The sequence below is a fragment of the Balaenoptera physalus genome (assembly GCF_965194825.1).
Source record: "Balaenoptera physalus genome assembly, chromosome: 19".
Taxonomy (NCBI): domain Eukaryota; kingdom Metazoa; phylum Chordata; class Mammalia; order Artiodactyla; family Balaenopteridae; genus Balaenoptera; species Balaenoptera physalus.
The window spans coordinates 11,723,418-11,739,870 of NC_138900.1; positions in this window are offsets into that span (position 1 = coordinate 11,723,418).

Below are 16,453 nucleotides of genomic sequence, written 5' to 3' on the forward strand. Positions count from 1 at the left end.
GGAGGGGGACCATTAAGCTGTAGTTAACATCCCCAGGGAGGCTGCAAGAGCAGACGACTGTAGTTAACACCCCGCTGAGAGAGAACGCCCTCAGGGTGTTTAATGCCCCCTGGAAATGAGAGAGAGAGAGAGAGAGAGAGAGGACACCCTCACCAGCCTGAAGCACCCAGTGGACTGAATTTATTACCCATGAAGGAGAGAGAACACCTCTGGGGTCTGTAACATCCATTAGACTCTTTTCAAACCCCTAGGGAGTACAAGGACACCCCCCCCCCCTCTGTGAGGGCTAATGCGTCCCTTTAGATTGAGGGTAACACCCCTGAAAGGGTCTCCAGGTGCCTGAACACTACTAAAGGTGACTGAGGGTGAAACCAGGAAGGGTATACGCTGACCCGCCCCCCTCCTGCCGCAAGAATCCATCCCACTTCCAGGCGGGCAAGGTCCTCCCTGAACCACAGGAGCACAAGAGGCAAGGATGGCAGTTGGGGAGCGGGGCGCGGAGGGTGGAGTTGGGCTGAATAGGGTCTGTGCACAGTTACAGTAGCCATGACAATTGTCACTTCAATGGTATTTGCTCTGAGCAGGCCCTGGCCCAAACTCTATACATAGATTAACTAATTCTCTCAACAACAACCCTATAAGATAGGTGCTGTTATTAGCATCATTCCCATTTTACAGATGAGGAAACTGAGGCACAGAAGTCACTTGCCCCCTGTTACACAGCTAGTTAGTGTTGGAAGTGGGACCTGAGCCAAGGCAGCTGGCAGGGTGGGGGTGGGTTGAGTGGGGGTGGGTTGGGGGGTGGCAGTCTATGCTCCCAAGCAGCAGCGTATACTACCCTGCTGTATACACTCCCACGTTAGACTCTGATCTTCAGCTCTGACACCCCGCAAGCAGAGTCCACCGCACCCCCCAGGCTCTCTGCACTTCCTCTGGCAGTCTGACACCCCCCCACTCCAGCCTCCCCTGCTACCCCGCCTGGCTCAAGGCTCCCCGAGGGCAGGGCCTGTGTCGGATTCATCTCTGCGTCCCCACTGAAGGCAGAGTCTGGCACAGGGAGGGTCAGGAAGGGAGTGAGAGGAGGGAGGGGGAGGATGTTAAAGAGAGCAGGGAGGGGAGGAGGGGGGAGGCGGTAAAGAGGGGTTCAGGGAGGAGGGCAGGCAGCCCTGGGTTCCTAGGGAGGTGGCTGAAGGAGGGCCCGGGGAGCGGGGCTGCAAGGAGGCCAGGCCTGGCCGAGGGTGTGGGGAGCGCTGAGGAAATCCAGAGCCGGGGGAGTCAAGTCTGCTGGGGGAGGGGGAGCAGACAGCACCCCCCTCCCCCACCCCTCCCCCACCCCCACCGCCTGGAACGTGGCGAAGGATGCAGGCAGGGGATGACACAGAGGACAGACAGACAGCCACACGGACCATCGGGAAGCCGGGGAGGGCAGCCAGCCAGGGCAAATGCGTGTGTGGGGGTGGGGTGGGAGTCAGACAGACGGACAAAGGCGGGTGTTGAGAAGACTGGTGGACAGATGGGGGGAGGGGTCCCAGGAAAGGGACGGACAGGCTTAGAGTTTGGGGTTGGGGCGGAGAGGACAGACAGTCAGCAGGGGAGAGTGGCCCCGTGCTAGGGGAGGACAGACAGAGGACATGCAGGGAATTGGCGGACAGATGGACGCCGGAGGGATGGCGGTGCAGGCGCGGCCCGCGAGGCCGGGGCCAGGCCGAGGGCGCGCGCGGTGGCGGCCAGAGCGGGGAGGCGGAGGCCGGGTGAGCGGCGGTGTTTGTGGAGCTGTCGGCTGCGGTGGAATTATGAAAAATAGCAGGCATCGGAGCCGGCCTTCAGCTTCGATTAGGGGAGATGGGACATGACAGGTGCGATCAATACGCAGCCGTTCTATAAAGTGTCAAGTAATGAATCAATTTCGACTAAATTTTCCATTTTTCAGAGGCCGTTCTCCGAGAGAAGAATATCCTCTTTTGTAAAGATATTATTATCGATTTCGGCGGCAATTTGACATCAGGGGTAGTTAATTCCACTCAGAATAAAATTGAAAACACTTGAGAGAGAAAAGAGAGGCGAAGAGTGAGACAGAGAGGGAGAGAGGGGGAGGTAGGGAGGGGCTGGGAGAAGAGAGAGATGGATGGACAGAGAGACAGAGAAGGAGAGACAGAGAAGGAGACAGACAGTGAGAGAGAAGCTCAGAGAGATGGGCGGGGGGAGACAGAGATATGCAGAGACACGGAGCCACAGAGAGAGAAACATAGAGATGGCAAAGCCTGAAGTCATAGAGAGGGAGACAGAAACCGAGAGAGACTCAGAGGTAGAGAGACGGGGGGGGGGGGCACTAAGAAATCGAGAGAGTTTGAGAGACAAACTGAGAGAGTCTCAGAGAGAAATCCACGTGTTAGAGACTTGCCACAGAGGTGCAAAGAAATGGACAAAGACAAATTCAGAGAAAAAGATGGAGAAAGAGGCAGGAGAAACAGACAGAGAGACGGAAGAGACACTAAAAGTGAGAGATGAGGAGAAACTTAAGGATCTGGGGAGAGAGACTGAGGGAGTGTTGAGCACAGAGAGGAGAGAAAATGGAAAGGAGAGAGAAGGGGTGGGGGGCAGAGGGGAGGAGAGGGGAGAGAGGCTGCTGAGAGGGAGGGGGAGGGGCGGGCAAGGTCACCCAGGAGGGGGCAGAGGCTGAGGGGTCCCGGGGGCTGAGGGTGCACACAGAGATGGGAGTCTGGGGAGAGCCTCCTGCCCTGCCTGTGTTGTCCCCCAAAGTCACTCTGAATGGAGGGGAGGGTGTGTGTGTGTGTGTGTGTGTGTGTGTGTGTGTGTGTGTGTGTGTGTTCGGATGGCACAGTCTGAACTGCAGGGCTGGTTGAGGCAGAGTGTGAGTGTGTGTGTTGTGTGTCTGTGAGTTTCTCTGGGGGGGCGAGGGGTCTGATCCAGGGCTCCCGGGTGTGACTGGGGTAGGGGGTCTGTGTGTGCCCTTGCATGTTATGACGGAATCCTATTACTTGTGTGTTTCCTGGAATCCATCTGTGTGTGTCCCTGTTCCCGTGCCTGCACATGCTGTGGGGCCCTGGCCTTGCAGCCCCATGGGTCTCAGCAGCAGGCAGTGGTGACAACATTTCTGGTTAGTGCCTGTCAGTCCCCCAGCTGAAATCTCCATTTAGCCCTGAGCAGGTCACAGCCTGCCTGGAAGGGAGGAATGAGGGGGTGGGAGGAAGGACCCCTGGGTTCTGAGACAGAAGGTGACTGGGGATTCTAATGCTTGGGTCTGAGGGAGGAGGAGGCTGGGGGGCTGGGGTCCTAGGTCTGAGGGAGGAGGGCATGGAGACCCAGACTTCTGGGTCTGAGGGAGGAGGGGGCTGGTTGGCCTGGACGCTCCTGAACTGGGATGGTCTGCAGACACGCAGTGGGACAGCTGGGAACCTCCTCAGCCATCGGGCCAGCCTCCCCACCAGAAAAGCCTGTACCTGCTGCCCCCTAGTGGACATGGAGATTGGGCCAGCCAAGGGACAGGGAGCTGACAGGTCAAGGAACCCCAGGAAGGGAAGGCAGAGGGACAGACCCAAATGGGAGCAGAGACAGAGAGACAGAAACTGAGAGATGGGACAAAGAAACAGGTGGACACGGGAACAGAGATGAAGAGAGGACAGAGAATTAGGCAGATAAAGGGGCAAGGGTCAGGCGGATAGGATTGAGATCCTGGTCAAAAGTGAGAGAGAAGGAAAGGACATGGCACAGGGGCCAAATTAGGGAGGGATGGTGGGAAGATGGGGGACAGAGGGGGGTCTGCCCATAGACAGTGGGCACAGAGTAAGGGAGACAGAAAGACTGCTGTTGGACAGAGAGAGGCTGGGCTAGTGGGAAGACTCCCGTACAGATAGCATGAGAGAGACAGAAGCCATGTGGACAGAAGGACAGTGTGACAGAGGGATGGCGGGTAGATCTAAAGAAGGGAGAAGAAGGGAGATGTAAAGAAGAAGAGAAAACCCAGTAAGGAGGCAGAGAGAAATCAGATGGACAGAGAGAGATGAAGGAAGTACAGACTGACATAGAGAAAAGGAAAGAGAAAGAGATGGGCAGACACTCATAGACAGACAAATTGACAGAAACTGGCAGGCAAACCCAGAAAGACAAGAAAGAGGTGGACAGAGAAAGACAGGTGGACAGAGGGGTATGGAGAAGCCAGGGCCCCCAAAGCCAAGTGGACACCCCAGGATGGAGCAGAAAGTGGTACGTAGGGGTGAGGCTGGATCCAGGACTGGGGGAGACTTTGGCCTCGCAGGGGATCCAGGCTGAGGGTCTTCCCGAGGCACAGCTTTGGAGTGGAGCTGGGGACGGGGCTCCCCTGGTCGGGGTCTCTGCCCGCCACCCCCTCCTAATCCCCAACCCCCCCCCCGACCCGGCGGGCTGCCCGGCGGAGGCGACAGATTGAGCGATGAGACGCATTACGCTCTTAATCCGCCTGATTGAATGTTTTGCTTTCGCCCAAATTGAAACATTAAACAACACGGGACGAGAAGAGGCGGCCGCAAATCACTCATGAAAGATTCATCTTCTCCCCGGCAGCCGCCACCACCCGCCTCCACCGCCGCCCGCCCCAGCCGGGAAACCAGGGGCTGGGGGTGGGGGGGGCCGGGGCGGTGCCCCTGCCCACTCTGTGGGGCCCCCCCCAGCCGTCATGGCCCAGGGAAGTTCTTCTCACTGTCTGGCCTCCATCCCACAGGTGGTCTCAGAGACCGAGACCCCGGATCCCTGGATCAGCCAGGGCAACATGACCTTGGCCCTGCCCCTGTGGGAGGAGAAGCCCTTTTGCCCCCCTCTGGAGGCTACTTCTCTAGCTCCCTTCCTGGACCAGCCCAGGACCCTGGGGCGTGGAAGGTGCTGCTCAGTTGGCCTGGAGCAGGGGGATGAGGTCTGAGAGCCTCCTCTCTGTGAAGGGGACTTTCTGGCTTCTGGATGCAGCAGTGAGGGGTGGCACTTGGGGGTGAGTCGGGGGGGCGGGTTATGTCAGAATGAGTGGAGATGGGAGGACAGGGAATGGGTGTGTGTTTCCTGTCATTCTGGAGTTCAGTCTGTCTGTCCGTCTGCCTTGCAGGGATGACCATACTTTCTGTCTCCCTCTGCCTATGTTGTTGTAACTTGCTGTGTGACTGTGCCTGTCTTTGTGTGTCACTACCCCCATGCCTGTGTGATCCTGTGTGTGTAGTTGTAACTCTGTGGGCCTGTGCATGTCTGTCTGTCGGCCTGTGGGTGTCTGAGTGTAACTTTCTCCATCTGCATCTTGTGTGTAGTATCTTTGTGTGTCTGTGTCTATGTGACTTTCAGGGTGTGACTATATGTGACTTCCTGTGTGTTCCTCTGTGGGTGCCTGTGTGTCTGTCTGTCTGTCTTCCTGGGTTTGTGTCTATGCGCTGCTTGCTCTGGGTCTGAAGGTCTGCATTTAACTATTTCGTGTCTGGGTCTGTTTTGTGCATCCCCGTGTCTCTGTGACCGTGTGTCTCTCAATCTGTCTCTGGGTGTTCCTTTCTCCGTCTCTGGCTGAGAGAGCACCTGCTGGGGCCGGAGACAAGTCACCAGAACAAGTGGGGCCAGGGTAGGGAGAAGCAGGGGAGAGAGGAGGCAAGAAAGAGAAAGACAGGACAGCGGTGACGGTGACGTCTGAGAGCAGGGGAGCAGGGAGCAAGCGCGAGGGAGCTGGGGGGGCCGTAGTAGGCGCCACGGCTGGAGCGGGTGATCAATATTCGATTTAGGTTTTAATTCCGGGGCTTTCGGAGCCTGTCAGCCCTGATGTATGAGCTCACACCGGGGCCGCCCAGCCAGCCACCCCACGGATGCCCATGGCCTGGTGGCCTGTCCGGGCCCCAGCTCCCCTGCCCGGCTGGCTGCCTGCTGTGGACGAGGGGGAAGGGGAGAGTGGGGCTGCGGAGGAGGAGTCCCCGTCCAGGGGCAGAGGGAGGGGCTGCACACCCATGTGTGCACAAGTTCACCTGAGTTCACAGTTGAGTTCACGGCTGGTCACTCACTTACCCAGCGGACCTGCAGACCTGCTCCAGCTTGCCTGTGCCGGAGGGAGACAGGAAGGGGACCCTGGCTCTGTCCCTAGGGACTCCCAGAGGTCTCAGGGACACCGTGCCAGAGTCCCACAGCCCTCCTGTCAGCACTGGTCACACACATCTAGACACACACGTGCACACACACATGCTGCTGCACTCACACATACCTGTGTGCATACAAGCCCTGACACACGTGTCCACACACAAACCCCGACAGGTGTCCACACACTTGCCCCTGGACTCAAACACACATTCGCACACACTAACTCTGACACACATGTATCCTCTGACATACACACATGTCCACATACACATTCTGACACACGTATGTGTCTGCACACATAACCCCAAGACTCACACAGACACATGGATAAAGGCTCCCCATTAATGGGAAGTGGGAGCAATGTGGGGAGACAGCCTTGCAGCAAGAGATCATGAAGAGACAGAGAGACGCAGAAACTCAGACACAGAGACTGACATGGTGACAGAGATGGAAGAGACACAGGCAGGTAAAAGAAGCGACAGAGAAAACCAGGGGAGGCCGTGAGAAGAGCTAGGGGAGCAGGGATGTGGGGTCAGTGTGGGAGGGGGATGGGGAACTCTCCCTTCCTCTCTGGATGCGGCCCCCCCAACCCTGTCTCTCTCTCAGGAAGATGGATCCACCGCCCTCCCTGATGACAATGCTGTCTGCGCAAACTTTAATTAACACTTTGAGTTAATTAGTTCGAGATCATTTAGGAGTAAAATGTTTTTATTAGGGAGGCTGCGAGCCTGTTGATGGATGGGGCGCGATTCGCTCTTCCGCCCGCCGGGGACAGCCGGTAAACAGAAATCAATCAGGGGCCTCCCAACCCAGCCCCCCACTGCCAAGCTCCCAGCCCAGGGCCCAGGAGTTCGGGTTCCTGGCGCCCTCGGCCTCCCAGGTTCCCCGAGTTCGTGTCCCGAGTCCACCACTCTCCCAGATCCAGGTTTCCGGAACCCCGGCTTTATCTTCCCCCTCGGACCCCTGAAGGCCTTGACTCCTCCAGCCTCGGTGGGACCCTCCCCATCCCCACGCCCACTCCCTTCCCGGGCTCTTGGGCAGAGAATTAAGGACCGATTCGCTGTTGCGGGGCTTCCTGGGCTGCCGATCAGACCCTTCCCTCAACTCCCTCCCACGGTCCCTGACTCCCGCGTCCCCGAACTTTCTCTTCGTCGTCTGGGCGTCTCTGTCTGGCTGTCTCGTTTGGTCTCTGCGAGGGCCGTCTCGGTCGGGCTCCCGCAGCCCCTCCCGCCCCGCGGACGGCTTCATCAGGTGTCCGGGCGGCGGGGGCGGGGGACGCCGGGCCGGGCGAAGGGGGAGGCCCGGGGCGGAGGGGGCGGGGGTTCCAGGGCCGATAAATCTTCATCAGGCGGCGGCGGGGGGGCCATTAGGCGCTAATGGGAAGATGGAGGGGCCTGTCGGCCGCGCGGGCCGGGCCTCATTTGTCCTGCTTCCCGCTCCATTGGCCGCCGCCCCCGCCCCGCCCCTCCCCCGCCGCCGCCGCCGCCGCGCGCCCCATTTCCGCTTCGAACCTTTGGAAGAGGTGGGGGCGCGGAGAATCTGGGGGGTGGGATTGAAGAAGGAGGGAGTTGGATTGCGGGAACAGACTTAGAAAAGAAGGAGGGGGCGTCGGAGGCGGAGGGGAAGGCAGTTAGGCAGCAGAGGCAGTTTAGAACGTGGGCGACTCGGATAGAAAGCAGGCGGGGGGGAGGGGAAGATAACTGCGCGGGGGGTTGAGAACGTGGACATAGTAAATAGAACTCCCTGGAGGAAGGAAGAGCTCGGGAGGGGCACGTAGAACGCGAGAGGGCACCTGGACCGCGGGAGGGGTGGGACGGGAACTCGGCGGGGAGCGGGAGGGGCGCGGGGTTGGAATTAGGGGAGGGGTAGGATCATCGGCCCCGGCCTCCAGGGCGGGGGCCCCGGGAAGGCGCGCGGGCGGTGTCCCTCGAGGCAGAGGCGCGGCCCCCGCCCGCCGCCGCCGCCGCCCGCTCCCGGACTCGCGCCCCCCGCGCGTCCACTCTGATTTCTCGGCCCATTTTTCTTCCTCTCCTGTCACTCCGGCTCTCGCCCTCCCGCCGCCGGCTGCCCCGCCGCGCTCTGCTTCCCGCGGGAGCCCCCGCCGCAGCCAGCCCCGGGGACCGCAGCCCGGCTCTGCGCCTCAGGGCCCCCACTCCCGCCCCGCCCGGGCCCCCTCAGTCCCCTCCAGAACTACGTAGGCCAGGCGTGTGACCCCCAAATCGGTCACCCCCGAAATGGATCACCCCTCCCAAAAGATCCACAGGAGGGGCCCGACCTTGGGGGCAGCAATGGAGCCGGGGTCCCCAGACCTGGGGATGGGGTCTATAGCACTTCTGGGCCCCAGTCTCAGATTCCCCCAAAGGAGGGGGCTAGAAACCAAGAACCAGGCACGTGAGTCCCCACCGGCTCTCAGAAACCCCCAAGCAGACTGGAGACCCCTAGGATCAGATCCATACCTTGAGCTGAGTCACCCCAGGCCATATAAAGTTACCCAGACTCAGAAACGTATTCTACCCACAGCCCAGCCCCAGACACCCCCAAATGAGAGTTCTGGGCCCCAGCCCCATTCACCCCAAACCTCCAGCCCAAGACACTGATAGGATAAGGGAGATTGGGCCTTACATCAGTCACCCCCAAATAAGTAACTCCACAAGTCACCTCTAAAGTAGACATTTATTCCCTCAGACTCAGTCACCCCAGAGTTAAGCATCAGAGGCCCTAAAGTTGGCACACCTAGACTTTCCTCATTGAACCCTAAACAAACATCAGGACTTTGAGATAATTCACCCATGAGCTAGACAAATGGGCCCCCAGCTGCTGTCACCCCACTCAGGGCATGAATGCTGTTCTCAACACAAACTAGGAAATGGGACTGAAATTCAGTCGCCCGTAAACTGAGTAACTGCAATCTTGACAACTGGAGCCCCAGACTCAATCAATCCAAACTTGGGATCTGGGCCCCACCCAGCTTAAGACTCCCCCAAACTAGACAGTTGGCTCCAGACTCAGTTTCCACTAAGACAAGGTCAGGAACCCCCCAGCAAGTCACTTGGACACTAGTCATCTAGGTCTCTACCATCACCCCCAAACCGTGCATCTGGACCCAATCATTGGTAACCCTAACCCAGGCATTTGAACAAGCAGCTTTACTAGCTCTCCAACTTGCCATCTGGAACCCCGTCATCAGTTGCCCTTAAAATGTACATCTGAGCTCCCCTCACATCACCTCCCCTAAGAGTTAGGAACTTAATAAGTTAACCCACAAACTAGGCAGCTAGCCTCCCAACCTCAGACATCCCCAAAGACAGGACTCTGACACTGAAGCTTAGTGATCCCCAGACTATACCTCTGGCCCCAACCTTCAGTTACCCCTACACTAACCATTAGTATCTCATAGGCTGTTACCCTAAAAGTAGGCAAATCAAGCCAAACACCCCCTAGTCAGGCATCTGGAGCTGACTCTCGAGGTCAGTCATCCTAAAATAAACTCTGGGAACCCCATAATCAGAAAGAATTTTAGGGTGCCCTGTAGTGGGTTGTGATGGCCTCCCAAAAGATGTCCATGTCCTAACCTGCTAATGTGACATTATTTGGTAAAGAGTCTTTGAAGATGTCATTAAGTGACAGATCTCCAGATGAGCCCACCCTGCATTACCTGGGGTGCCCCTAAATCCAATGACGATGGTGATGTCCTTATAAGAGACCGAGACTGAAGAGAAGCCTCAGAGGAGAAGGCCATGTGAAGATGGAGCCAGGAAGAGGCAAGGAAGGATCCTCCCCTAGAGCCTTTGCAGGGATGGCGGCCCTGCTGACACCTTCATTTTGGACTTCTGGCCCCCAGAACTGCGAGGGAATAAATTTCTCCTGTTTTAAGCCACTTGGTTAGTTACCAGCCACAGGAGACTAATTCAACCCCCCCAAAGCCAAGCCTCTGTATCCCTCAACTCAGTGACCCCCCCAAACTAGGGATGTGAACCCACAGTCAGGTGCCCCAAACTAGCCTCTATTCCCCAGATCAAACTTCTGGATCTCAGCCCAATGACCCACCATCGCGACACCAGGGACCCACAGTCACCCCCAAATTTGTTAACTAGGCTCCGAGGCTCATTCAGCCCCAAAACGTGTACATGGATTCACAGCCACTGTCACCATTAAAATAAGTAGCAGGAACCCCCATGGGCAATAACCTCCAACCTCTTCATCGCCACAGTCTCACAGACACCTGACTTTGAGACACCTCAAAAATAGGCAGCTGGGCCCCTGGTCTCAGTACCTCCCAAATGAAATAAGCATTAGAGCCCCTCTAGTTGGCAAACCCTAAACTCAGCATCTGGGCCCCAAGGTTAGTTCACCCCGAACTAGGTATTGAGACCCGCCCCCATTAAGCCACCCCTAAACCAGGCATCTAGGCCCTCCAAGTTCTAAGCCGCCATGTCAGTCAACCCATAACTAGGTTACCTGGGTGATTAGCCTCAGACACCCCCATATTAGGCAACTCCAAACTCCATCACCCCTAAACCAGGTACAAGGAAGCCCAGTGACAGTCACCTCAAACCTTGGCAACTAGGCCTTGAGGCTCAGTGAACCCCAAATTGTATGTAAGTATTAGGAACTCTTAATAATCCCCAACTAGGCAGCTAGTCCCCCCTCTTAAATGCCCCCCAAAACTAGGCTTCTTTTTTTTTTTTGGACCGCGCCGAGTGGCATGCAGGATCCTAGTTCCCACCAGGAATCAAACCCACGCCCCCTGCGGTGGAAGTGCAGAGTCTTAACCACTGGACCGCCAGGGAAGTCCAAGGCTTCTGATACACAAGAATGACAGCCCCCCACCCCCCAGGGAGGCATCTGAAGACACAGTCAGCTGCAGGTGACTGAGGGGGTCACTGCCAAACCTGACACCTGGGCCCCAGCCGTCATCCCAAACTGGCATTAGGACTCCCCGTTGGTCATCTCAACCTCAGCATCTGGGCAGCCCATATGAGGCCCCCGCTAAATTAGACATCTGAGTAGCTTGCCTCAGCTATCCCCAGACTAGGGCTCTGGGTCCCCCAGCCCCAGAACCTACCATCTGGACACCAGGGTAAGTCACCTCTAATTTAGCATTTAGGGCCCCAGCCTTAATCCTCAAATTAGAATGCAGACCACAGTCTCACCCCTAAGTTTACCTTCAGGGCCCCACAGTCGGTAAAGCCACAGCGAGTCTCTCTCAGAATAGCATCTGAACCCCACAGCTAGTCACCCACAAGCTCGGCATCTGGCCTCTCAGTGTCAGATACCCCCAAACCAGGGTGTGGGACACCCAGGCTCAGCGAGCCCCAAACTGCAGTCAGCTCTAAAGTAATCAACAGGACCCCAAAATGAGCATATGGGCTGCCAAGTGTGGTCACCACTAAACCCCAGACCAGTCACTCTCAACTGGACAGCTGAGTCTCCAGACTCAGCCAGGCTTGACAGGGGACGCACCCCAGGAGGCCCCTCCTATGTCACCAGCTAGGCCCCCGCTGTCAGCACTAGTGCAGGCCTCCATGGTCCCCTCCAGCCCCCACGTAAGTCTGCACTGTCGCAGATCTAGAGCCTGGCTTTAGGCACCCAAATCAGGAACGTGGGCTCAAAAGCACCAGAACTCGGCAGGAGGGACTCCGGTCACCCCAAATTCAGTATCCCCCCCAAGCAGGGATCTGGGTCCGCAGTTTTCATCACCTGCAGCAATGCATCTTGACCACCATAACCATGTGCCCCAATCTAGACTTTGACCCACAGGACGCTGTTGTGTTTAACTAAGGCAGCTGAACCCCCCGAGCCAGAAAGCCCCATAGCCCACTGTGCCCCAGCCTCAGGGACCCCACGCCCCCGCCTCAGACCTGCATTCGGGCCCTGTCCTCAATCCTCCCCACGCTGGGTGTCTCTGCCCCAGTGTCCATCACCTCCATGCCCACGTGTTGAGATATCCCAGCCTTGAAAGCCCTTGGCCTTTTGTGTCACAGACGTCCCCAAACCCAATCAAGCACCCCTCAAGTGGATCCTGGGCCCTGGGGTCCTGACCTCTCAGGTTCCAAATGCCCAGACTCCCAGCTTCTGTAACCCCCAAACGGGGCTCCACACCCAGGCCACGCTTACTCAGAAATCCACACTTGTCCAGGGACCCCACGCCTGGGCGCAGGAGACCCCTGACTCAGTCACCCCAGGAACACTCAGGTGCCAGCACACTCAGACTCAGCATTTGGAAGGCACCATGTCCCCAGGCTCTGCACCCCAAACTAGAGGACTGGCATGACAGTTCCTGCCTCCTCAGACTAAAACTGGTGATCTTCCGTCTTACCAAAGGGCAAAGCCACAACCCCAGTCTCTGTGCCCCAAGCTACACAGCTGGCCCCCGTGTTGCCACCCTCTACACAGTCGGATTCCTGGCCTAATGCCCCAAACCAGGCCCTGGACCCTAATCTCTGACATGGGAAACTAGGTCCCCACACCCCTGGTCACACCACCGCAAACAGAGCACCAGACCCTTGGTATGAAAATATAACCAATCTCCACGATGCCGTGTGTCATCTCAAATTGGGCCATTGGATCCCCAGTTTGTGTCTCCCCAGACTAGACTACTAGGTCCCCATCTGTCATTCCAAAGTAGACTAGCAGAACTCTAGTCTCCGACACCCCAACAAGGCACCCTTGGTCTCTGTCATCCAAAGGAGGCAAGCTAGTCCCCCATCTCAATTCTTTCCAATAGGGGGACTTCCCTGGTGGTCCAGTGGTTAAGACTTCGCCTTCCAGTTCCGGGGGTGTGGGTTCGATCCCTGGTCGGGGAGCTAAGATCCCACCTGCCTCAGGGCCAAAAAACTAAAACAGAAGCAATATTGTAACAAACTCAGTAAAGACTTTAAAAAAATTCTTTCCAACTATTCACCAACACCCCCAATCTCGGTTACCCCATCCCATCACCCCCAAATACATTGTGAAACCCCAACTCTATCATCCCAAAGTGGGTGATTGACCTCACACAGTTTCTGTCACCGTAAACTGAACCATCGTTCACATGAATTGGCTCCAGACCAGGGACAGGTAGTCCCTGTCACCTGGAACTGAAAGATGGTATCTCCCCATCGATGTCACCTTGGACACCTGGTCTTTTTATTTATTTATTTATTTATTTATTTATTTATTTATTTATTTATTTTAAACATCTTTATTGGAGTATAATTTCTTTACAATGGTGTGTTAGTTCCTGCTTTATAACAAAGTGAATCAGTTATACATATACATATGTTCCCATATCTCTTCCCTCTTGCATCTCCCTCCCTCCCACCCTCCCTATCCCACCCCTCTAGGTGGTCACAAAGCACCGAGCTGATCTCCCTGTGCTATGCAGCTGCTTCCCACTAGCTATCTATTTTAGGTTTGGTAGTGTATATATGTCCATGCCACTCTCTCACTTTGTCACAGCTTACCCTTCCCCCTCCCCATATCCTCAAGTCCATTCTCTAGTAGGTCTGTGTTTTTATTCCCATGTTGCCCCCAGTTTCTTCATGACCTTTTTTTTTTTTCTTAGATTCCATATATATATGTGTTAGCATACGGTATTTGTTTTTCTCTTTCTGACTTACTTCACTCTGTATGACAGACTCTAGGTCCATCCACCTCACTACAAATAACTCAATTTCGTTTCTTTTTATGGCTGAGTAATATTCCATTGTATATATGTGCCACATCTTCTTTATCCTTTCATCTGTTGATGGACACTTAGGTTGCTTCCAGGTCCTGGCTATTGCAAATAGAGCGGTAATGAACATTTTTGTACATGATTCTTTTTGAATTATGGTTTTCTCAGGGTATATGCCCAGTAGTGGGATTGCTGGGTCGTATGGTAGTTCTATTTTTAGTTTTTTAAGGAACCTCCATACTGTTCTCCATAGTGGCTGTATCAATTTACATTCCCACCAACAGTGCAAGAGGGTTCCCTTTTCTCCACACCCTCTCCAGCATTTATTGTTTCTAGATTTTTTGATGATGGGACACCTGGTCTTATCACCTCAAACTAGACAACCGATCCCAGGACCTGTCTCCCCCAAATGGACAATTGAACCCCAATTAATGTCAACCCAGACTGGACAAAAGACTCCAGTCCTTATCACCTCAAATTAGAAAACAAGACCAACAGTTTCTGTCACCCCATCTGGGCAACTAGACCTATAGTCTCTGTCACCCCAAACATGACAATGGATGAATAAAGTCTGCAACATCAGGGACTTCCCTGGTGGTCCAGTGGTTAAGACCCCACACTCCCAGTGCAGGGGGCACGGGTTCGATCCCCGGTTGGGGGGCTAAGATCCCACATGCCACAGCTAAGCCCGTGCTCTGCAACTACTGAGCCCACGCACCGCAACGAAGAGCCCTCGCGCTGCAACAAAGACCCAGTGCAGCCAAAATAAATACATAAATAAATAAATATGTTTTAAAAAGTCTGCAACATCAAACTAGACAACCAGCACTCAAACTCTCTCCACCAGTTAACAAGCTGAGCACCCAATCCCCCACCCAGACCATACCACCAACTTCTGGTCTTAACCAGTCTGTTACCCCCAAAACATCCTGGGATGCCAGTCTCTCAGTCCTACAAAATAGACGACCACGTAGCCGGCTTTGTCATCCCAAATGCTCCCTGGGACCTCAGTCTCTGTCACACGAAATTAGAACCAGACCCCAAGCTCTGTCACCCCAGGTATGTTCTGGGACCTGAGTCCTTGTTCCACACAACTAGATAGACTTCAATCTCTGCCACCCCAAATACTCTCTGAGATCCTAGTCAATATCCGAGCAAACTAGACAACCAGACCCCGCTCTCTGTCTCCCCAAATATACCCTGGGACCCCAGTCTCTGATCTCCAAAACTAGACCACCAGACCCCCATTCTGTCACCCCCAATACACCCTGGGACCATGGCATCTGTCCTCTGAAAACCAGACAACCATGTCCCTGGTCTGTCACCCCAAATACACCCTGGGACCCCAGTTTGTGATCCACAAAACTAGATAACAGGCCTACAGCCAAACCCCCAAATACTCCTTAGTACCCCCAAGTTGCCACTCAACAGCCAGATCCCAGTCTGTCACTCCAAATACACCCAGAACCCTAATCTCTGTCCCACAAAACTAGGCAACCAGACCTCCAGAGTGTGTCAACTGAATGTCCCTGGGACCCAGTTTTTTCCCCACAAAAGGATACAACCAAACCCTCAGTCTCTGACACCCCAAGTATGCCCTGGGACCCAGTCTTTGCCCCTCCCTCACGAAACAAGACAACGGTACCTCTAGGCTCTGTCACTCCACTTTGGGCACCTGGGTACATAAATGTCACCTCAAACTAGAGACCTGACCCCACAGCCCATGTAGCCTTCACCTTGTCAATCAAACTCCAGTCTGTCATCCTAAACTGGACCACCAGACCCCTGGTCCCACTCATGCCAGACTAGACGAGCAAACTCCCATTCTACGTCACCCTAAATGAAACCCCAGAGCTCTAGTCATTTCATCCCAAACTGGACAACTGATCCCTAATCTCTGTCATCACAAACTAACCTCCTAGTCTCTGTCACCCCAAGCCGGGTCCTGAATCCCAGAACCTCTGGTCTCTGCCACTTCAATCTAGACACATGAACCCTCACTTCTGATGTCCCAAACTAGACATCTGGACCCCCAGACTCTGGCACTTCACACTAGACAAAGATACCCCACGGTCCTCTGAAATCTCATGACAGCGGCATCCCTGGTCTCTGCTTCCCAAGCCAACCAGAAGGAGCCCAGTCAGTCTGTCACCCAAACCAGGCAACCAGACCTGTACTGTCTGCTTCTTCACACTAGCCAAATGGTCACCCCAATGTCTTTCACCCCAGACCAGCACCCCAACCCCAGTGTCATCACCCTAAACTAGATAACCAGTCCCTTGGTCTCTATAACCCCAAGCTAGACAATCGGCCTTGTGTTTCTGGCACCCCAAAAGGAATAACCAGACCACAAGTCTCAGACACCCCGATGGAGTTCACCAGACCCCGGATTTCTGTTGCTCCAAACTAGAAACTGAAACTTCAATCTGATATCCCAAACCTCAGGATTTTGATATCTTAACCTAACAACTAGACTATCATTCTGTCACCCCAAAAAAGATTAGACGCCAACTCTGATAACCCTAAGGAAACTCCAGGGCCCAGTCTTGGTCACCGAAAACTAGACAATAAGACCCCCAGTCTGTCACCCCAGACTAGACTAGTCGCCATCACCCCAACCTTGACAAGAACCCCAGTATCTGACACCTCCAACTCTGGTCTCTGTCACTCCCAACCAGACAAAAGAGTCCTAAATCTGTCACTTAA